The sequence below is a fragment of the Marmota flaviventris genome, chromosome 20 (assembly GCF_047511675.1).
Source record: "Marmota flaviventris isolate mMarFla1 chromosome 20, mMarFla1.hap1, whole genome shotgun sequence".
NCBI classification, from domain to species: Eukaryota; Metazoa; Chordata; class Mammalia; order Rodentia; family Sciuridae; genus Marmota; species Marmota flaviventris.
This window is the reverse complement of record NC_092517.1, coordinates 18,576,073-18,597,878: the sequence shown is the minus strand read 5'-3', so window position 1 is coordinate 18,597,878 and position 21,806 is coordinate 18,576,073. Positions and strand designations below refer to the sequence as shown.

Here is a 21,806-nt window from a genome sequence, read left to right as displayed (position 1 = left end):
AGACTGTAACGGGGACAGTGTCCGGGATCCCCTCTGCTGGGACCTCTTTGAGACTCCTGGAGAAAGATTCTAGAAAAGTAAGCCCAGGAAGACCACAGAGACCCTGTGTCCTGGCACCTGAGCTTTGTGGGCACAGTCGGAACTGATTCCTCCAGGGACATGCAGGGACCCGGCATGGGAGTCTGAGAAAGGCGCCCTCTTCTGATGGAGCCAGCTCCGGGGCCAGACAGGGCAGGAATGGCATTCTCTCTCTGCCAGCTGCTCTTGTGCAGTGCACAACCCGAACATCTGTACACTGGCAACCCCTGAAGCTCTGCTACTGGACGACTGTGATCCTCCTGCCTCGGCCTCCAGAGCCACCAGGAGGACAGGGCTGAAGCAATGTGATTTTTAAGGCCGACAAAACCCCGTCCCCACATCATAGGCCATCAGGAGCGACATCATTTGCTCAGGTCCTCACACAGACAGACAGACTCTCTGCCCTCTCAGAGGTGGCCACACGCCCTGGCCTCCCACACGGAGTCGGGAGCCAAAGCTGGCTCAAGGTCCCGCAGCCAGGCCAGGCCGAGCCCGGTCCCAGGCTGCACCCCCCACGGCAGACCCAGATTGCTGGGGCCGGGGCCGGGGGCTGGTGTCTGGCTTGAGCCTCTGGCACAGAGGGGCCCTTCTTTGCTGTCCAAGAGTCCCTCCTGTTTGTCCGGTGCCAGGCTGCAGCCTGCCCCATCCTGCTGACGGGGAAAATCTGGTGCCAGCGTCCACAAATATGTGTGCTCTCCAGAGGGAGGGGGAGGTGAGGGTTCCCGCTCAGAGCGGGGGACACAGGACAGAAGGAGCAGAGCCAGCAATGGGGGGGGTCATGAAAATATGTCTGGGGGGTGACAGATGGATAGATGTAGCCAGGCGCGGTGGCCCTCATCTGTCATCCCAGCAGCTCAGGAGGCCGAGGCAGGAGGATCATGAGGTGGAGGCCAGCCTCAGCCACTCAGCGAGACCCTGTCTCTAAATAAAATATAAAAAGGGCTGGGGACGGGGCTCGGGGGTAGGCACCCTGGGTTCAGTCCCTGGTGCAAAAACAAAACAAAACTGTACGCAGCTGTTTCTAGCCAAATGTCCCCGCCCCAAAGGTGGCTCCCGTTTGCTCCGGGGACCGCAAGGGGGCATGTCAGTCTTCACTGTCCTGACCCCTTCCCACAGGCCTGTGTCCTCAGCAGTGGGAAAGGCACAGACAGAGCCACCTGAATGAAAGGCCCAGGAGGAGAGGAAAGGGACCTGGACGTCCACCTTCCCCGTGACAGCACAAGCCACCGCCCCTTGTCCTGACTCCTCTCTGGGGCCTTCCACCCTCTGGAGCCCCAGGGAGCAGCGGCTCCAGAGGGAATGTGCCTTGTCACACACCCACAGAGGCCCCAGGGCAGGGACAGAGCCTCAGCCTGGGCGGGGGCTTGGAGGGGACCTGGTTGCACCTTGAGCCCTCATAGGCCCTCCCTGACCCTCAGTTTCTTCATCTATGAAATGGGCGGCTGCGCCTCCTCCGCACGGCAGGAGGAAAGAGGAGCCCGAGGTGCCCAGCCCCAGGACGGTCCCTGCTCAGCCATTCTGGTCCCCGGTTCCAGGCCTGAGCCTGGCACGGGGCTGGGGGACGGCGACCCGGACCACACCAGCCTGGGCCACTGCCCAGGGTGGTGAGGAGGCTGGAAGCCAGAGGTTCACCTAATGCTGGCAACAGCCACCCGCCCCACCAGGGGCAGGCCCTGGACACCAGAGGGGACCGGAGTCCCTGGGTGGCGCTGCTGGGAACCGACAGGACAGCTCGGGCGGGGACACGGGGTGGCCCAGGTCCTGGCGGCCAGGTTGGGGACGCCAGCCCTCCCTTACCTCGGTCCTGCCGGCGAGGCCCCGTCCTCCTGAGGCCCTGTCCCTGCTCCCTGGTCCCTCCCAGCCGCACAGCCGCTGGTCCGGGTCACAAACCCTGAGCCCGGCTTAATCCGCCTGAGCCCGGGCCGGACACGTGACCGTCCCCACCGACCTGCTGGGCAGAAGCCAGGGCTGGGCGGGGCCACAGGCCGTCCCTGTCACCCACTCCCCGGGGGGTGCCCGGCCTGGCCTGCAGGGTGTGGACACAGGCTAGGGGACGCGCAGAGGAGGGGAAAGGACACACTTGTCCCCAGTGGTGCTGGGTCACCTGGGTTATGGGGGGAGGGGTGCAGGGAAAGGGACAAAAGGGACCTCATTCCTCCCACAATGCAGATGGGCCCCAGGTGGGCCAGCATCTACTGGGGACAGGCGGGGACCTGCAGGGCCCGGGGGCAGGGAGTCCCCTCTTTATTTAATTAATTTATTATTATTCTTATTTGCTCCTGGGAATTGAACCCACGGTCCCTCAACCCCTGAGCCCCGTCCCCAGCCCTTTTTTATACTTTATTTAGAGACAGGGTCTCGCTGAGTTGCTCAGGACCTTGCTAAGTGGCTGAGGCTGGCCTCCACCTTGCGATCCTCCTGCCTCAGCCTCCTGAGCTGCTGGGATTATAGACAGGGGCTGGGGATGAATTTCTTGAAACACACAATGTCACCAACAGAGTGGATGGCGGGTGGCGGGCAGGCGGGCGACCTTAAGAACTCTGAAACCCTGAAGTCCATCCCAAGACCCCAGTGAGCCTGGTGCAGGGACAGCCCTGAACGGCTCTTTGCCACAGGGGACATCTGAATGGCCAACAAACGCGTCTGCACACCCCGAAACGCCCCACTAAACCCACCAGGCGACTGCGTCACACACCCACCAGGAGCACCGAGCAACCAGGAGGGGCCCTGGGGCGCGGGAGGCGGAGGCTCGGCCGCCCAGCGCTTTGTGAATTGGGACGCATACATATTGACCACCGAGGTCGATGCCCTAGAGAAGTCACGCCACGTGTCTGGGGACACTCATTCAAAACCGATAGCTCCAAACTGAAGGCAGGAGAGGGGGAGGTGGCCTATGGACACCATGGAGTACAGGGCGCGGGGCGCACGCCTGTGACCCCAGCAGCTCGGGAGGCTGGGGCAGGAGGATCCCAAGTTGGAGGCCAGCCTCAGCCACTCAGCTCTAAACAAAACATAACAAGGGCTGGGGACAGGGCTCAGGGGTTAAATGCCCCTGGGCTCCATCCCTGGGACCAAAACAAACAAAACAACAACAACTGGTTTCAAAGGCCCAAAGACAGCCACTCACACAGGTGACCCTGTGGCCACCCGTCCAGCCTGACCTGCCTGCACCTATTTATAGACAGCTCAAAAATAAGAAAACCAAGGTCACATGGAAAGGGGTCGCCCCACAGGTGGCACAGCAGGACCAAAGACGGGGCTCTCACAGAGTCGGGGACGCCGAGACAGAGACACTTCGAGGTGCGACAGGCGCGTCCCTGCCACGGTCGGCCTCTGGACCTTGGTGTGACCGCATGCACGCGCTCATCTTTTATCAGCATCTTTCCACTTTCTGTGGCCATTATGAGTGTCACAACCTTTCAAATGGTGACTGCTCAGCCATCAGGCCATTATCTCTGAGCTGGAAGCGCTCATGGCGCAGATAAGAACTGAGGATCAGAGACGACAAGGAATTGACCCAAGGCTGCACAGCAAGTCTGAGGTCAGCAGGGCAGGACTAGAATCCGGGTCTTATGTAGCCCAAATCAGGGGTCTCTTGTTTTTTCGGAAGGGTCCTCTCACTGAAAATCCCATTTCACACCAACGGGGGCAGATACGTCCTCGTGACGCTTCTCAGTCTGTGACATCTCTTCTTAGTCGCCTGTTTGTCCCCACCACTCAGGAAAGCTCTGGGAGGGTCGGGTTGGAGTCTGTGTGCCCCGACGGTCACCCCCAAACTGAAAACGAACCAGGGACGTGACGGATACTCCGTCATTTCTGGATGGAGCTGACATTTCTATTTGGACCTTGAGGTCCTAGAAATCCTTGGAGGCCCCTATGATGTCCCCAAGGAAAGAAATGAAAAACAATCTGCAGGAAGCTGATGTCCCTGCACAGAATGACCTTCTGGTGGCCTCAGGGGGTCAGTGCTATCCTGACTGCATGTTTTCTTTCTTTTCTTTTTTTGGTCCCAGGGATTGAACCCAGGGACCCTTACCCCTGAGCCCCGTCCCCAGCCCTTTTTACATTTTATTTAGAGACAGGGTCTCGCTGAGTGGCTCAGGGCCTCACTAAGTGGGTGAGGCTGGTCTCCAACTTGCGATCCTCCTGCCTCAGCCTCCTGAGCTGCTGGGATGATAGGCGTGAGCCCCTGCACTGGGCTCATGACCCCATTTTAAAGAGGAGAAGACTGAGGGTCAGGGAGGCCCAGTGACTCATCTAAACTCCTGTGCAAAGTTAGGAAGCTGAGAAGTGGCATTTGAACCCAGTCTAGCTGCAGACTGGGCGGGGAGTGGGGGCTGGCTGCTGGTGGCTATTAATGCCTGAGCTCCCCTCCCCCTGTCCCACTGCCCCCAACCCCTTATGGTGCTAGGTCCTGGGTGACAAAGTCCTGGGACCTCCAGCTCCCGGAGGGGAGGGGCTTTCTCCAGAGGAGCATGGAGGGGCCTCTGTTTCCCTCCTGGCTCACTTTCTGCCCACCCCTGAGGCCTCTGGAGGAGCCAGACCCACCCAGCTCGGCATCTGGATGAGCTACGCCATGGAATGTTCTAGAAAGCCCAGGCCCGGCTTTGTCCAAACACCCCACGTAGCATTTCCCCGCCCCCAGGACAATCCAGAGCCTTCCACCAAGTCCCCAGATAATTGGAAAATGCAAAACGCAAAAGAAATCACGGGCCTTGGGGCTCGGAGCCGAAATGGGCATGAGAGTCCCCACGACCCGGGTCTGGTCACTCTGCGTGTCCAGGGAGAGGGGACCCTCTCTAAGGCAGCCCAACTCTTGCTTGGATTCAAGTTCAAAGCACAACCCAGACTCAATCAGCCGCCAGCCACCCAGCGTCCTGTCCTCGGGGAGTTTAGCAGGGGGGGGTGACGACAGGAGGGGACACGGGGTGTCCTTGCACAGAGGGAGCGACATGCAGGGCTCACAGCTGGCTGGTCCCCGAGGCAGGCTGGCCGACCCTGCGCCTCGGGATTTGTGGGCATCAGCTGGATGCTGGGTTCCCCCAAGAATGTCCCCACACAGTGACACAGGGCCGGGGCTGTAAAGCCACTAACTGTGACTAGGTTCCCCACAGGGGGGTGGGAGGGGCAGCGCTGGACAGGAGCTGTGGCCTGGGAGGTGACATCATTGTTTGAACATGAACTTTTCCAGAACCATCCTGCTAGTTAATGGGTGGGCCTGTGGCTTGCAGATGAAGGGGTGACGCGTGTGACAGCCCTGGGACCGTGTCCCCAGGAGCAGGGGCTAAGTGTGCTGCTGAGTTGGAACTGCAATCTGGTGGATCCAGCCTGAGAACTAGGCTGGTGCGGGCGCCCTTCCAAGGTGGCATCGGCTGGGGTACCCAGGGCTGGAGGTTCCGGAGGATGAGTGGGCTCTGGGGGGGTCTAAAGTCAGGGCCCGCACACGACTCTCTCGTTCAGTGACCACAGATCTGGCTACTCAAAGCAAGCTTTGACCAGGGCATAGGGTGGCACCTGCCTGTGATCCCAGTGGCTCAGGAGGCTAAGGCAGGAGGATCGCAAGGTGGAGGCCAGCCTCAGCCACTTATTAAGGCCCTAAGCCACTCAGCGAGACCCTGTCTCTAAATAAAAAATAAAAAGGGCTGGGGACGGGGCTCAGGGTTAAGCACCCCTGGGTTCAATCCCTGGTACCCATAAAAGAGGAAGGAAGGGGGGTAGAGAGGGGTGAGCGAGCAAACTTTCAGAAAGAAAGGACATGGATGACAGTGATGAAGAACGGACCAAGGAGTTGTCAGGTGACGGGGTGGGGGTGGGGTGCCTTCCTGCAGGAGCCAGGACAGGGCCAGGTGCTCTAGGGGGAGACAGGGTCATCAGAAGACCCTGTACCCAGAGTCACTGCACGGCGGCAGAGAACGCTAACTCCGAGCTGCGCTGGTATATGGGATCCCAAATCACAGGGACCTCACCAACAGGGTGGCCTTCACCCAAGCTCATCCATCCAGGAAACAAGAACCCCCACTGTCCACCCCCCACACCCCCATGACGAAGGAGCAGGACGGAGCGAGGCATCTGGTCGACCCTCCCACCAGAGGTGAAGTGCAGCAGCTCAGCTTGAATGCCTGGCTGTCCCCAGATCAAAGGGGGCCACATTCTCCCCTCCTAGCAGGGCTTAGAGGCTCACGAGTGTCTCCTCACTCCCATGGGTGACTAGGAACGCCAAGGCCCCCAAGGGTCCCAGTTCTTCTGGTGTCCCCTTGGCCCTCCCCTCTGGACAACATGGAAGGGCGGGAAGGGGTCAAAGCGGTCGCCATGGGGACATGAGGGGTGGGGCAGGCCAGGTTGGCTGGAAGGGCCCGCCTGGCTGCCACCGGCCCTTTAAGGAGCTTTGGACACAAGTGTCAACTCCAAGTCATGAGACACAAGATTACTGAATGTTTGCAAACCTACCGGGCAGGAGCCAGGGCCCCTGCAGAGGGAAGCGAGTGCAGGTCTCCTGCCTCGGTCCCCTCTTCAGGGACCTCTGTGGGGGCACGGGGGTCCCCAGGCAGCAGATCTCAGGAATGACCGGGGTCCTGGAGGACAGGGGACAGGCCCACAACCCAGAGCCCTGTGACCTTGGACGCGCTCTTGGCGCTGGCCAGCTCCTGGATGCGGGATGCTCTCTCCTGCAGGATCCTGCACAGCTGGGCTGTGGCATGTGGCACCCGGGCCACCTCTGCCTGCCTTTTCCTGCCTGGGGAGGGGGCCGGGGGCTGGGGACCATCTCCCTCCCTCCCTGCAGCGGGTTCTGGGCTGGCGCTAGGAGTCCGAGCTCCTGTCGCCGGCAGGTACCAAGGCCTGGGCACAACACGGGGCAGGGGAGGTTGACCAGAAGGCCACAGCTATGTCACCTCCATTCAGACTCCTTCAAAGGGGGCTGCCCAGGCCCGCGGTTGGTGGTCACTGACCACAGAATGGGGTAGGAGCCCAGCAGAGCACCCACCAGTGTCGCCTCCCAGAGCCCAGCAAGAGCTTCCCAGCAGCCCCTGGGGCATGCCCAGCGCCACACAGCTGGCCGGGCAGGGCCCCTCTGTCCTTGGGAGCCTCTGGCTTGGCCAGGGCCAGGGGGAGGGGACACCCACTATCATCTTTCTGCTCCGTTTGCTCCAGGAACTGATCAGCTGTGACCGTGGACAGCTCGGCCATTTACAGTGGCAATTCCTGGCAGGAACATCGAAGGAGGTCCCCAGGGCGGGCGGGAGGTAGGGGGACAGGGGAAGCCAAGGCTCCGCGCTGCCCACTCCTTCCTGCCCCTGTGCTGACCAGGGGCAGCCCACGCTGGTCAGGGTGAAGGGGCTGCCCCTCTAAATCTCTGGCCTAGGAGGGTCCCCTCCTTGGGGACAGGTCAGAGGGGTGTCCTGCCCCAGCCCAACATCCTGCTGTCTCCAGGACGGGTCTGAGATTCTGTGGCGGTTCCAGCCCCCAAGGGGGGGGTCCCTTGACCCTACCCCCCAGACCAGGATCTAGCCCCGGGTCCCCAGAGCTAAGAAAGGTCCCTGGTCCCTTCCCCACGTGGTGGCAGGAGGGGCTTCGAGGTCGGGGAGGTGGGCAGGGCGGCTGCGGAGCCTGGGGCTGCGGTTCCCGGAGCTGCTCCCCCGCCCGCGGCGCGTCCCGGGCTCGGGGCGAATTCCTCGGATGCCACCACCTCCGGCCACCCAGGCTCGGCCGGCCACCGCGGGAGGCAGGAGCGGCTGGGGGAGGGGAGGGGATGAGGAGTGCGCGGCGACCCCAGGGCTGGGCTGGGGGAGCCGCCAACGGCCCGAGGCGAGGACCGCGCACCTGCCACCCGCAGCCGCCACGGTCGCCTTAGAGCGTCGCAGCGCCGCGGAGGCCGCTCCCGGGAGCGACACCCGCAGAGCCCCGGCTCCAAACGCTGGCCCGGGCGTCCCTGCGGCCCTTGGGGTCGCCGCAGCCGCGGTGCGGTGTCCCCACTGCGGCCTCCTCGGGAGCCCCCCGCGGTCCCCGCGTCCCCGCCCGGGCTCCGTCCTGCGGCCCGGCCAGCGGCCACCGGAGCTCTCAGAGGGTCCCAGCGCCGCAGCCCCCACCCGGCCCCGCGTCCCCGCGTCCCCGCCGCCGCCTACCTCGCGGGTCGCCTGCAGCCGCCGCCGAGCGCGCGCAGTCCCGTCCCCGTCCCCGTCCCCGCGGCGGGCGCGGCTCCTGCGCGTCCGGCGGGCCAAGGGGGGGGCGCGCACCGAGGAGCGGAGCCGATCCGTCCCCGTCCCCGTCCCCGTCCCTGTCCCCGCGGTGCCGACCTTGGCGGGGCCTCCGCGCCGGCCTCAGTTTCCCCTGCGGAGAGCGCGCGGTGCCGCCCCCGCCGCCGACGTCACCCGAGCTGGGGACCGCAGGGGGCGCGCGGGTCGCTGGGGCCGAGCGGCCTCGGGGCCCGGGACGCGGCGTCCCCCGGCATCGCCTCCGCGCCCCGCGATCGCCAATGAGCGCCCGGCCAGGCGCGGCCCCTCCCGAGGCCACCAATGCCCGGCCGCCGAGGCCCCGCCGGCCCGCGGGTCCGAGGACGCGGCTCAGAGACGGCAAGCCGCTGGCCCGAGCCGCACAGCGCGCCCGGCCGCCGTGTCGCCGGCCACCACGCCCCCCGCCGCTGCGGACACGCGCTCCCCGATGGCGGGGGGCGGGGTGGACGTGGCCTTGACCCTCGGGGCAGCGGGCTTGACCCAGCCTCAGCGGGACCCCGGGGACGGCCCTCGATGGCCTGGGGCGGTCGCGGAGAGCGGGGTGGGCGCGGCCCGAGGGTCCCGGGCGGCGGGAGGGGATCGCCCCGCGGGGGGGAGGCCGGGCCTGGGGACAGCACCGCAGCGGGGCGCGCGGGGGTCCCGAAGGGGAACGAGGGGGCGGCGCACAGACGATCCCGACCCCGGAGCGCAGGCCCGAGGCTCGGCCTCCCCGCAGCCCCGGCCTCCCGCAGCCCCGGCGCAGGCCGCCCCGCAGCGCCCCCTGGCGCCCAGACGCGGCGACACCGGCGGCCCGAGCGCTCGGCTGCGGCGGTCCAGCCGCGCGAGTGACGTCATGGACATCGGCTCCGCGGCGAGGAGCTGTGTGACCTTGGGCGAGGCGCTTCCCTGCTCTGGGCTTCGGGGACAGAGGGAGGCGGCCAGGTGGCAGTGCGCAGGGGCCCAGGAAGCGACACACAGGTCAGAGGTGAGACGCGGGCACTCTGTCCGCCACTCTATGGGACATCTCATGGACCTGAGGCAGAAATGAGCCTCCCAGGTGACACACAAGGACACGCAGGCTGGCGGAGGTCTCCCGCCTGCGTTCTCAGGACTGCTGAGGCTGGGACTCCGATGCAGAGTTCAAGTGCAGGCCTGGCTGCCCTGTTCTCCAACCTGCAGCAATTATTGAGCACTTCAGGTTTTCCCAGACTGTACAGCTACTGGTAAGGAGCTGGTCCAGCTTCCGAGGGGACATCTTCCCTCCCTCCCCGCAGGACTCAGCCTGCGGCAGGTTAATCGGGCTTGATAACCAAGGCCTGAGCCCCTCCCCCATGTGATGTCATCCATATTGTTGGAAGTTTTCTAAGAATTAGAAATTAATTTTACAATTTTAAAAATTCTTTTTTTTTTTTTTGTACCAGGGATTGAACCCAGGGCTGCTTCACCCCTGAGCCCCGTCCCCAGCCCTTTTTGTATTTTATTTAGAGACAGGGTCTCGCTGAGTTGCTTAGGGCCTCACTAAGTTGCTGAGGCTGGCCTCTAACTTTTGATCCTCCTGCCTCAGCCTCCCTAGCTGCTGGGATGACAGGCCTGTGCCCAGTGGGAGGGTTTCATCATCATGGAAATCACATTTAAAACTGCACCATCAGGACCGTGGGCTCAGCAGGTTCCAGGCCCAGCACGCACACAAGTCCAGTGATTTTTTGACAAGAGGGACAAGATAGTTCACTGGAAAAGATCCTTCTCCAGCAGCCAGTATCATGACAACTGGGTGTCCACAGGCAGAGGACGCACTTGGACCCCAACCACTCACCACAGGCAAAAAGTAACTCAGAACGATGGAGGGTCTACAGGGGACGGCCCAAACCCGGGGGGTCCCTCTATGAAGGCAGAGGGTGACGGACAACATCAGATACCAGCGGCCAAAACTGAGAGCTTGGGTCACCTGTGTGTCACTGTGGCCAGACAGCGACTCAGAGGAGGGAAAGCTGACCTGGGACTCAGGGTGTCACAGGTCTCAGGCCACAGAGGGGCTGCCATTGCTGCCATTGCTGGGGCCTGAGATGAGGATCCTGGAGGAAGGGCCTGGGGTGTAGGGAGCTGCTTAGCTCCTGGTGGGGCAGGGAGTGAAGAGAGGGGGAGGGGGAGGGGGAGGGGGGAGGGAGAAAGAGGGAGGGTGGGGGGAGGAGAGGGGAGGGTGGGGGGAGTAGAGGGGAGGGTGGGGAGGGGGAAGGGAGGGTGTGGAGGGGGAGGGGAGGGAGGGTGGGGCTCAGGGGTCAGTACCCCTGGGTTCAATCCCCAGGACAAAAAAAAAAACCTACTTCATTTTTGTGGCGTTGGACACACAAATGGGGAGGGGGAGGGGAGGGAGGGAGGAGGGCCTAGGGTAGACGCCTTCTGGTGCAGGGCCCACAGTGACCCACCTCTGCTGACACCCCTTCTGCCTGCAGTGACCTCCCAGTGACTCCAGTCCCACTGGGAGGGACATCAGTCACAGCTCTTACAGTCTAATCACTTCACCCCTGAAAGTCCCCGACATGATGGGAGCTGTCGGGAGCCCCTCACGCCCAAGCCACAAGAACCTCAAAATCCAAAACTTCCCCCTGTCACCTGGGACCTTGAAGAGGGTTGGGGACAGAGCCAGCACAGAGCACAGGGGAGTGAGGGCTGGGCTCTGTCCCCAGCACCCACAAAAAGGAAAGAGGAAGAAGACAGAGAGGGGGAGAGAGACCGCCCACCGGCCCTGGGAGAGCGCTTCTGCAAACTCCTCTGATCCAATAATAAGATATGATTCCAGAGTGGGCGAAAGTCCTGGATGGACATTTCATGAAAGTCCAGTGAGCCATGGCCACATGCTAGTCCTGAGGGACATGCAATCAGAGCCAGGGTGAGCCTCCACGCGCTGTGACGCGCCTACACTCAAAACACAGACAGTGGCCAATGCTGCAGAGACTCTGCGGAAACTGGTCCCCTCGGACAGTGCTGCTGGGAAGGGAAGAAGTGGCAGCCGCCTTGGAACCAGTTTGGCTCTTACAGAATGAAACACCAGCCAGGCACGGGAGGGGGGGCACGTCTGTCATCCCAGCAGCTGGGGAGGCTGAGGCAGGAGGATCGCAAGTTGGAGGCCAGCCTCAGCCACTTAGCAAGACCCTCAGCAACTCAATGAGACCCTGTCTCTAAATAAAATACAAAATAGGCCTGGGGACAGGGCTCAGGGGTGAAGCACCCCTGGGTTCAGGCCCTGGAATAATCAATCAATCAATCAATCAAATAATAAATAAGTAAACACAGAATTACCTTGTGACCCAGAAACTCTGCTCCAAGGACTTGCCCAAGGGAAATGCAAATATATGTCCTCAAGGACTTGTGTATGCAAGTGTCAACAGCAGAGTTATGCATAATAGCCCCAGGACAAAAAGGGTCTGCATGCCTATGAACTTGACACGGAAAACCCGCAGTCCATCCACACAATGGAAGGTGGTTCCACGGGGTGCTGTACTGACCCAGTCCATCATGGACGGCCCAAAACCCTCTCGCTCAACCAGAGAAGCCAGATGCCAGAGGCTGTGCGGGTCCATGGGCACGGGCCGCTGGGAAGCCCTCTCCACAGAGGTTCCACCAGGCGGTGGCGCAGCCTGTGACCCAGCAACACTGGAGGCCGAGGTGGGAGGATCTCAAATTCAAAGCCAGCTGCAGCAAGTTCAAGGCCAGCCTGGGCCAAGGAGCCAGTCAGACTGGAAAACAGCAGGGTGGGGAGGTGACTCAGTGGGAGAGCACTCCCAGGTTCAGTTTCCAGGCACAAACACACACACACACACACACACACACACACACACGCATGATCTGTGATTGCCAAGGACTAAGAAATTGGTCAAGGAATGAGTGAAACAGCCACAAACTTTCTTCACATGATGATGGTAAGGATTTAAAATAAAATGGTATCAGGCAGGGTGGCCCACACCCGTAATCCTAGAGGCTCAGGAGGCTGAGGCAGGAGGATTGCTAGTTGGAGGCCAGCCTCAGCAACTTAGTGAGTTCCTAAGCCACTCAGCGAGACTCTATCTCTAAATAAAATATAGAAAGGGTTGGGGACGGGGCTCAGGGATCAGTACCCCTGGGGTTTTATCCCCAGGACCAAAAAAAACCTACTTCGGTTGTGGTGATGGACACACAACACCATAAATATTCTAGAAACCACGAGTGCGATCTGCAATGTGTGAGTCATACCTTAATAAAGATTCACCAAACCACGATGACTGAATGCAGTGAAGGGACTTGGATCGGGTGTGATGGGGACACAGGCAAAATACCGGCTGAGTGTTAGACCTGGGTTTTGTGTAAACATTGATTCTCCTGAATGTGGCCCCTGGGCCCTGGGGACACCGGGGAACGGAATGACATGTTTTTCATGTGTCTTTTGCAGGTGGGGCCGGAACCCAGGACCTCACACAGGGCAGCCAAGGGATCTGCTTCTGAGCTCCACCCACCAGTCTGCCTGTCACCCCCCAGCCCCAGCCCCCAGCCCCCAGCCCGGGCCTGTTCTTATATCTCAGGAGAAATGCACACAAGGGTTATTTAGGGGTAAAAGTCAACCCATCGCACACTCCTGGTGGCCTCTCAAGACAGTCTACGAAGAAAAAATGTTTTTAAGAGAAAACTTGGTGGAATGTTGCTAATGATGAGTTTGGGTGGAAGGCAGGCGACAGAGACTTGTTTTCATTGGATAATCTTGCAGCTCTGCCCTGAGATTGAAATTATTTCAAAATAAATCTTCCAACCCCCTTTTTTTTTTTTTTTTTTTTGCTATCTGGATTGTACCCAGGGGTGCTAACCCCTGAGCCCCGTCCCCAGCCCTTTTTAGATTTTATTTAGAGACAGGGTCTCGCTGAGTTGCTGAGGGCCTTGCTAAGTGGCTGAGGCTGGCCTCCACCTTGTGATCCTCCTGCCTCAGCCTCCCCAGCCACTGGGATGACAGGAGTGGGCCACGGCACTGGGATTCTCGTGATTCTTAAGGAAGCCATACGTGTATAGATCCATGGACACCTATGATCTAGCTGTGAACAAGTCTCTCAACACATGTCTGTTGGACTCAAATGAGGGGACACAGTCAGAGGGGCCGGAGTGTGGTGCAGTGCCCACATCTGACATCCGTGCATTTGTCCATTCATCCCACAGTATTTACTGAGCATCTACTATGTGCAGGAGTCTCAGCCATGAACCCCCCCATGCACCAATCCCTCTCTCTGGTGCTGGGTGCAGTTGGGGTTGGGGGGCTCCTGCACCAGGGTCAGTGGGTGTGGGATCAACTACATCAGCTCTCAGCTTCCCAGTGGACCTGCGTCCGGGACCCTGGACTCATCTGTGTCCTGCCACCCCAGATTATAAGGAAGTCAAATTCTGTCCCCACTCAGCAAAGAGGGTCACAGCTTCACAGCTTTTACCACTGGGGACCACAGACTGAGGAAGAGCCTGCGGTGGTCTGGGGGTGGTTTGGACCCCAGAGATTCCCATTCTGGATGCTTGATCCCCAATGTCACAGGATCGGGAGGTGGTGGACCTCTAAGGGACGATGGAGGTTTTAGAAGATGATGAGAGCAGGTTGGTGGTGCACATGTGTCATCCCAGTGTCTGGGAGGCTGAGGCAGGAGGATCACGAGTTTGAGGCCAGCCTCTACAACTTCATAAGACCTCCCTTAAACAATAAAGAGGGCTGGGGACCTGGGGATGTGGCCCGGGGATGGAGCGTCCCTAGATTAAATCCTGAGTATGTATGGGGAGGAGAGAGGGAGAGGGAGAGGGAGAGAGAAGGAGGAGGAGGAGGAGGGAGGATTAGGTCACCGGGCATCGCCCTCAGAAAGAATCCAAGCAGCTCCCCGTTCTTGGGGACCAGTAGGCTCTGGAGGGTGGGTGTTGAGCCAGGCCACCCGGGTGCTTGGAGCCTCTGGACTGGGCTGCTTTCCTCGCAGCTCATGGTCAGTAACCAGGGGCGAGGGTCACAGAGGTTGGCACCGGCTGCTTGGCTAACCCTGTCCCCGGGTCCCCCTGTGGCAATGCTTGGGGATGAATTCGGGGTGCCTCACCACAGAGCTACGTGGCCAGTCCTTTCTATTAGTTCTAATTTGACACAGGGCCTTGCTAAGCCGCAAGCCTTGACTGGCGATCCTCCTGCCTCGGCCTCCCCGGGTGCTGGACTCCAGCGCCCCGCCCACCACCTGGGGAACCTCTTTCCTTGATAAACGACTCAGTCTCGGGCGTTTGGTTACAGCAACGCAAAACAGCCCAGGGCCCCGAGCACAGGCCATCCAGGCCGCCCACCAGCACAGCTCTGAAGAGTGTCACCAAGACGGGGTGGGAGGGAAGGGGTCTGGGGCTGGTGGGTGACGGGTTTCAAGAGTGGGGACAGGGCAGGGGATGCAGTGTCTGGGGGGCACCTTGCTCACCTCCCAGCCCAGACCAGCCACACAGACGTCCCCGGAGGCCCCCCGACGGCAGGTCCCCATGTGTCCCATGTGCTCAGGGACGCCAGCTCTGAGAGTTCCCAGGATTCCCAGGCTGGGAGCCCTGAGGATTTTGCACCCCATATGTCTGCCCGCCGCCGCGGGAGGCCAAACACACGCTGCGCTTCACACATCGGCGTCGCTCAAGCCCAAACAGACGTCGCCTGGAGAAGTAAAATCCACCAACTTCGAATTCATCCCAAAGTGGTTCCCAGTGGCTCCCTGTCATCATGTGGCGATTGCAGCCAGGGGTACGAAGCCTCCTGTGCCAGCGGTCACAACCCCTGAGGATCCGAAGCCAACTTCCAGCCGGGCCTGGCTGGCCTCGCCTGTCATCCCAGGGGCTGGGGAGGCTGAGGCAGGAGGATCGCAAGGTGGAGGCCTCAGCCTCCACCTCAGCCACTCAGCGAGACCCTGTCTCTAAATTAAAAATAAAAAGAGCTGGGGATGGGGCTCAGGGGTCAAGCAGCCCTAGGTTCAATCCCTGGTAACAAGAAAAAAAGAAATAGCTACCGAGGGCCACACATACCCCAGAGAAAAGCCCCAACACGAAAAAGGACCCATGGCGTCGTTGGATGTGAAGAAAAGTGACAGGGACACACGCACCGCTCACCCCGCCTGCGGGGACCCAGACCCAGCCAGGCCAGGGCCTTGGGGATCCAGCAGAGACCTTGGACTCCTTCACAGCAAAGGACAGAATCAAGGACAGAGGGGAGCCCTCGGGATGGGGGACAGTCTCCCTCAGCACCTCAGACCGCGAGTGCACTGACCACAGGATGCAAAGTGACCACAGGGACGTCACAGCACAGAACCAACAACCCAGGCAGTAAACGGGCCAAGGGGTGAGTGGACGCCTCGCAGAGGGAGAGACACCACGGTCACCAGCTCAGGGGACGTCCAGCATCGCAGCTGCTAGAGACCAGGAGGCCAGAACCACACCAAGGTCCCATCCCAACCAGGCAGAGTGGCTGTCACCGAGAATACAAGTGACGATAAGTGTGGGCAAGGAGGCAGGGGAAAGGCCACTCATCCATGGCTGGGGGACCGCAGACCCCATGGAAGGCAGGATGGAGACGCCTCAGAAAACTGGGAATGGAACCACCATGTGACCCAGCGGTCCCTCGCCTCGGTCTATACCCAGAGGACTTAAAATCAGCACCCGACAGGGACACGGCCACATCAGTGTTTATAGTAGCTCAATTCACAACAGCTAAACTGGAGCCAACCCAGATGCCCTTCAGTGGACGGATGGATAAAGAAACTGTGGTCCATTCACAGTGGAATATTACTCAGCCCTAAAGAAGACCGAAATGATGGCATTTGTAGGAAAATGGACGGAGCTGGGGACTCTCATGCTAAGCAAAATAAGCCAGTCCTCCAAAATCAAAGGCCAAGTGTCCTCTCTGACAGGTGGATGCTGACCCACAATGGGGGGGGACAGCAGTTCACTGGATGAGACGCAAGGAGTGGAGGGAAGGGAGGGGAGGGGACTGGGAGAGACAGGGGAGTGAATGGACGTCAGTTTCCCATGTTCACAGAGGAACCCACCACCAGGGACACCCCACAGCAGGTCCAGCCACAGGAGTGGGACATAGCAGGACACACGCTGCCGTCACAGGGAGCTAAGAGGACAGACGGACAAGAGACCCGGAGGCCCTCCCTGAGCCGGGGAGAAGGGTCGCAGCCTGTCCATGGCGGGTCCTGGACCCGACCTCCTGGGCCCCAGAGCCCCCCACCCCATGAGACCCCTGACGAAGGACCCCAGCCGCGGGGCCCGGCCGGGGACTTCACAGAGGGTCTTCCATGTGCCCTGAAGGAACAGCACAGCCACTGGCCAAGGTCACCAAGGTCCAGAGTGGTCCTGTGACCCACCCAAGGCCCTGCCAGACGCAGGGGCCGTCCAGAGCCAGGAGCCAGCACTGGGACTTCCCCGAGTCAGTGACAGTGACAGTAAGGCACTGCACCTCGCTGCCTGGGTCCCCTGGGTGTGGCCGGATGACTGGGGCAGGCTGTGACGTCAGCAGGGAGGCAGGAGGGGGGTGTGCCCCTGGGGCTGAAAGAGGAAGTGAGGTCCCCACCTCACCCGTTGCCAGGTGACAGGTCACCTTCCTTTGACCACTTCCCCCGGAAATTCCCCCGGAAATGCCTGAGGGGGCCACGGAGGGGAGTTCCTCTGGAGGAGGCTGAGGGCCTCAACCCTCTCCATCTCCTGCCCAGCTCCCCGCAGAAACCCGGGGGCAGGAGGATTGGTAACAGGTGCAGCGTGTGACTTGTGTCCTGGCCAGACGGAGACGTTCTTATTGATTTAAAGGACAACAAACGTGTCTGACAGGGTATCAAGAACAGGAGAGCAGGGCCCACGCCTGTCATCCCAGTGGCTCGGGAGGCCGAGGCAGGAGGATCACAAGGTGGAGGCCAGCCTCAGCAACAGCGAGGCCCTGAGCAGCTCAGCGAGACTCTAACTCTAAATAAAATATAAAAATCAAGAAGGTGGGTTGTGGCTCATTCTTGGGACTACAGGCATGTGCCACCACGCCCGGCTTCAATGACCATTTTTAAGTAGCATAAATTCCAACTGAGAAAGGTCTTTTCACTTGGGGACCTTCATTAAGCCGTTGCTATGGCGCCAGGGCGTTAACCCTGCCTGTCCTGAGCCCGCGCCTCCCCTGGCTCGCCCCAGACTGGGTGGCACCTGAGCAGCTCAGTGCCCAGAACCCAGGACCCCTGGCTCCCTGTGGCTGCTCGGGGGCAGGTGGCGGTCCCAGCCACTTCTGAGTGGGGACTTTGCCTTCCCACTTCCCCCAGGGCTCCCGGCTGTGACACGCTGTGACATGCATGGCCTGCTCTGCTCTCTGGCAGGCCCTGGTGGCTTTCGGGTGACTGCGGGATCCCAGGCTGGGCAACCGTCTGCTGGGAAGGGTTGCGACAGGCGACTGTCCTGAGGACGGTGACTTCCCCATAGGTCCCCGAGAGGGGGGGTGGCACCCAGCAGCCTCCGCGTGGCAGACAGAGACCACGGAGTCGGGGAGACGCGTCCCCTGATGCACTGAGACCAGGGCTCAGCCCTGAACCCAGAAACCTCTGCGGCCCCTCCTCCGCAGGGTGGGTTGACACAGTGACCCCAGGTAGCGCCCGCACACAGTCGGCGCCCACTCAGTGCTCATTCCTCCCCCACGGCTACAGCTGAGGCCGCCTGTTTGGGTTTTATTTTATTTTCCTTTAAAAAAAAAAATCTGAATTGGACTAAACGGTTGCGACAGAAATTCCAAATGTTTTTGGGGACCAGTGACTGAACCCAGGGGCCTGTCCCCAGCCCTACTTTGCATTGTATTGAGAGACAGGGTCTCGCTGAGTGGCTTAGGTTCTTGCTAAATAGCTGAGGCTGGCCTCCACCTTGCAATCCTCCAGCCTAGGCCTCCCCAGTCACTGGTGTGACAGGCGCCTGCCACCATGCCTGGCTTTTTCTTGAGGATGGAGGTGGAACTTGGGGCGTCCCGCAATCTAGACAAGTGCTTGGCCACTGAGCTGCGTCCCCAGCTGTGGGGTCACCTTTCACCCACCCGGGGGCTCATTCCGACACCCATGAACACAGACCCTGACTTTGAACTCAGGAACCGCAAGGCGCAGCCCGGCCTGGGGTGGGCGGGTCCTGACTTGACCCAGGGCTCAGCTGCCGCCTCCTCCAGGAAGCCTTCGGGGAAGCCTTCAGGGAGACCCGGGTCCAGGTTCCGTTCCTCCTCTGGGCTCCCTGGGGCTCTGAGCTCCCACCCAGGCCCACCGCCCTGTGCGGTCATTTCCTGTTTCCCGTCCCACCTCCTGGGGGCATTGGAGCAGCCTCTAGACAACAGCCATGTGTTGGTCACCTCGGCCTGGCCCCTGCAGCCAGCCGGTCACAGGGCTGGGGACAGCGGAGTGTTTTCTGAGCATTCACTACCTGCCAGATACAGAGCCGGGAAGGTCCACAAGGAAAGTACCAAAGTCCACCGGGAGGTGGCTGTGGGGAAGTCCAAACCACTAACTTGGTCCCCTTGATCTAGCCATTCCTGAAGGCGGATAACTCCTGGACTGTGTCCCCACTCACAGCACCTCTCTGGGCCCGATTCCTCCTCACACGCCACACCTGCCGCAGATGTCCCCTCCTCCTGGCATGTCCCAGGGCCCAGCTCCACTTGGGGACTATCCCCCAAGTCCCTTTGAGTCTCTGGGGAACCCACAGATCCTCAAGATTCCACTCTGGATCATTCCAGAAAGACATGAAGAACTGCAGCCGTCAGTTGTCAGAAGCTCCTGATGACGGGGCGGGGGTGGGGCGTGGACTGGGCATCGCCAGACGGGGACAGGGCCCTGGGGACAGAGGGCCAGAGAGGCCTGACAAAGCCACCATTCTCTCTGCCCAGAGTCCCCAACTCAGGCTGAGGGGACAGAGCAGGGAGCAGCCGGCACCCACCAGGCTCCTGCGGCCAAGGTGACCTTGTGCCCAGAGGCCTCAGTGTGCCCAGCTGTGACATGGGTGCCATCAGGAGTCCCTGTTTGTCTGAGTGACTCCAGGGCCCGAGAGCGCAGCCCGGGTGGCCCCAGGTGGCCCTGGGTGGCCCCAGGAGCCACACACTTCCTCCCACAGCCGAGGCGCCCCTTCTCGCAGCCGTGGAGACCCCAGGCCCTGGGCCACCAGGCAGGGACACAGGGGCCCAGAGAGCTCGGGGGACAGAGGAGGACCCCAGAGTCCCCGCACGCTCGCCCTGGCTGCCACTAGTCTCTGGGTCCCCGGGCCATCGGGGTGGTACTCACAGTGTCCAGGGGGGGGGCCGAGGTCTCCTGGGGCCCTGGGGCCCGGCCTGACTGCTCCGCCGGGGTACGGGGACAGTGGCCCTCCCCACAGCAGGTCCTGGGGTGTGACGTCGCCTAACTTCCTCCCCGCCCCGCGGCATCCAGGAAGCCACACCCCGGGGACAGGGTGCCAGGCCCCCAGGTCCTGGCCCGACGCAGCGAAGGCGGCCGTGGCGGTGTGGCCAGCCCGTGGCCGATGGCTTCGCTGGGTCGGGGACATGAATAATGCAGGGTCACCCGGGCGCCCGGGGACGATCGCGTTTCGGGGCCACTCGAGTTTCGGGGAAGCGGCTTTGTTGGGAGCGCCAGGGCCCAGCTGGGGCACTGGCCACACGGTCACCACCCCCTCACTCGGGGCCAGCGAGCCCAAGGACAGAGGCTTTGGGACAGGTGGCCCTGGAGAGGGCGCCCTGTGTAGCAAGTGCCAGGGGCCAAAGGGGGCCCAGGGTGAGCAGCCTCGTCCCCTCTGGCCAGGCGCGTGTCCAGCCCCAGGCTCGGCAGGGGCCATCTGGGGAGCTCTGTCCCCACTGTCCCTGGCCAGCCCAGGGCCCCTTCTCAGAGGTCACCCCAGGCCCCTCCTGCAGGGAGGCCTCTCTCTGTCCCCCAGGGAGGAACCTGGTCTCTGTCTCAGTCCCACTGTCAATCACCCTCGCATCTGCACAGTGGCCATCACCCGCTGTCACAATGGCCTCAGAACCTGGCCCGTCACCCCCTGCTCCTTTCCTCTGGGGTCCCGACAACCACAGGGGCCTCGACTGCTCTGCAGGGTGCCCAGCCTCCCCCTCCCCACCCCTTCAAGCTGTCACCAGGATCTGGCCCCAAGGACTTCCTGCCTCCAGCCGCCTGACCTCCTCCTGGTATGTTCTTCCAGGGCCCCAGGCCGGCTCTACCCCAGGGCCTTTGCATCTCAGAGCCTTTGCTTAGGAGGCCCCAGCTCACCTGCCTGTCCCTCCCACCTCCAAGATGGTGGCTCCTCCTTTCCCTTTGACTTTGGTGGGGGACTGGACCTGGGGCTCTGCCACTGAGCGTCACCCCCAGCCATTTTTATGATTTTTTTTATAGACAGGGCCTGGCTGAGTTGCTGCGGCTGGCCTCGAACGCCCGATCCTCCTGCCTCAGCCTCCTAAGTCGCAGGGATGACAGGCGTGGGCCCCCGCCCCGACTGTCCCCAACCTTTTTATCTTGGCACCTGAAGCCGTTCACCTGTCTCTTCTCTGTCTCTCGTCCCTGTCCCTCCTGGGCAGCACTTCCAGGAACCCTGACCCAGCTCACCAGGCTACACCACAGGGCGGCCCAGAGCGGCCAGCGCCCAGTAGCTGCTCAGCTAACTCCGGGGCTGCTGGGGACGCCTCTCCCCGTGGGCCCGGCGACGGTGCCCACACCCTCCGCCATTCCGTGGGAGGGAGGAGCACCCAGTGAGTCCCCAAGAGCAGGGCCTGGTCCGGGACCCGGAGCCGGCCACAGAGCCCCCAGGAGGGAGGAGGTGAGCCCAGGGCCGCGGTGGGGGTGGACAGTGACGGGGACCAGGCAGCATCACAGGGGAACCGCGAGTGTTGCAGACGGCGCGCAGAGCGGGAGAGGGGCCCCTGTGCTGCCCGGGACCCCACATCCTAGACGAGGGACAGGGCAGCCCAGGGCATGGCCAGCAGAGGCAGGGGGGACCTGGTGGCTTCTTCCTGGGGAGTCCTGGTGGGAAGGGACTCCTCCCAGGGCTCCCCAGGGTCCCCGAGGCTGGGAGGAAACGGGCCCCGGGTTCCAGGGGCGTCCCCTGGGCCTCCCGCTGTGGGGCACCAGGTGGCTAATGGCCCAGGAAGGTCCCCCGGAAGCTCTCAGAACTGGTGGCCACCTGCTCCCGTCCCTCCTGCCCAGCTGTGGCCACTGTGGGGGAGGGGACAGGACCTTGCTGGCCAAGGTCGGGCACCCTCTGCTCAGCTGAGCCCTGGGAGTCGCAGTGGGTGGGGACACGGGGACCCGTCCCCAGGAGACCCAAGACCTTTCGCTGTCAGGCCACAAAACAATTTTTCTTTTGCAAAATCACATCAGGGCGAGGTGGCTCCCTGCTGGCCGGGGACTCGGCCGGGGAGGACACTGGGGGACAGGTGGAGGGGGCTGGTTCACAGAGGAGGATACCGAGGCTCAGAGAGGCCACCACCACAGTGGACAGCCAAGGCGCACGGGGTGGCCCCCAGGGCAGGCT

At 61.7% G+C, this 21,806-nt stretch overlaps 1 protein-coding gene across 4 annotated transcripts in view; it reads right to left on the bottom strand.

The window, feature by feature from the left end:
- The window catches only part of Iqsec1 (IQ motif and Sec7 domain ArfGEF 1), a 198,047-nt gene that overhangs the window by 50,489 nt on the left and 125,752 nt on the right, over window positions 1-21,806 (bottom strand). Inside the window, exon 1 of one of the 4 annotated variants that reach the window (XM_027931927.2) lies at window positions 19,571-19,656. The exons of the other annotated variants lie outside the window; for them this stretch is intronic. The gene's annotated coding sequence lies outside the window, so the exon portion shown is untranslated. Of the gene's footprint in view, window positions 1-19,570; window positions 19,657-21,806 lie in introns of those variants that run through there. 4 annotated transcript variants of the gene reach the window in all.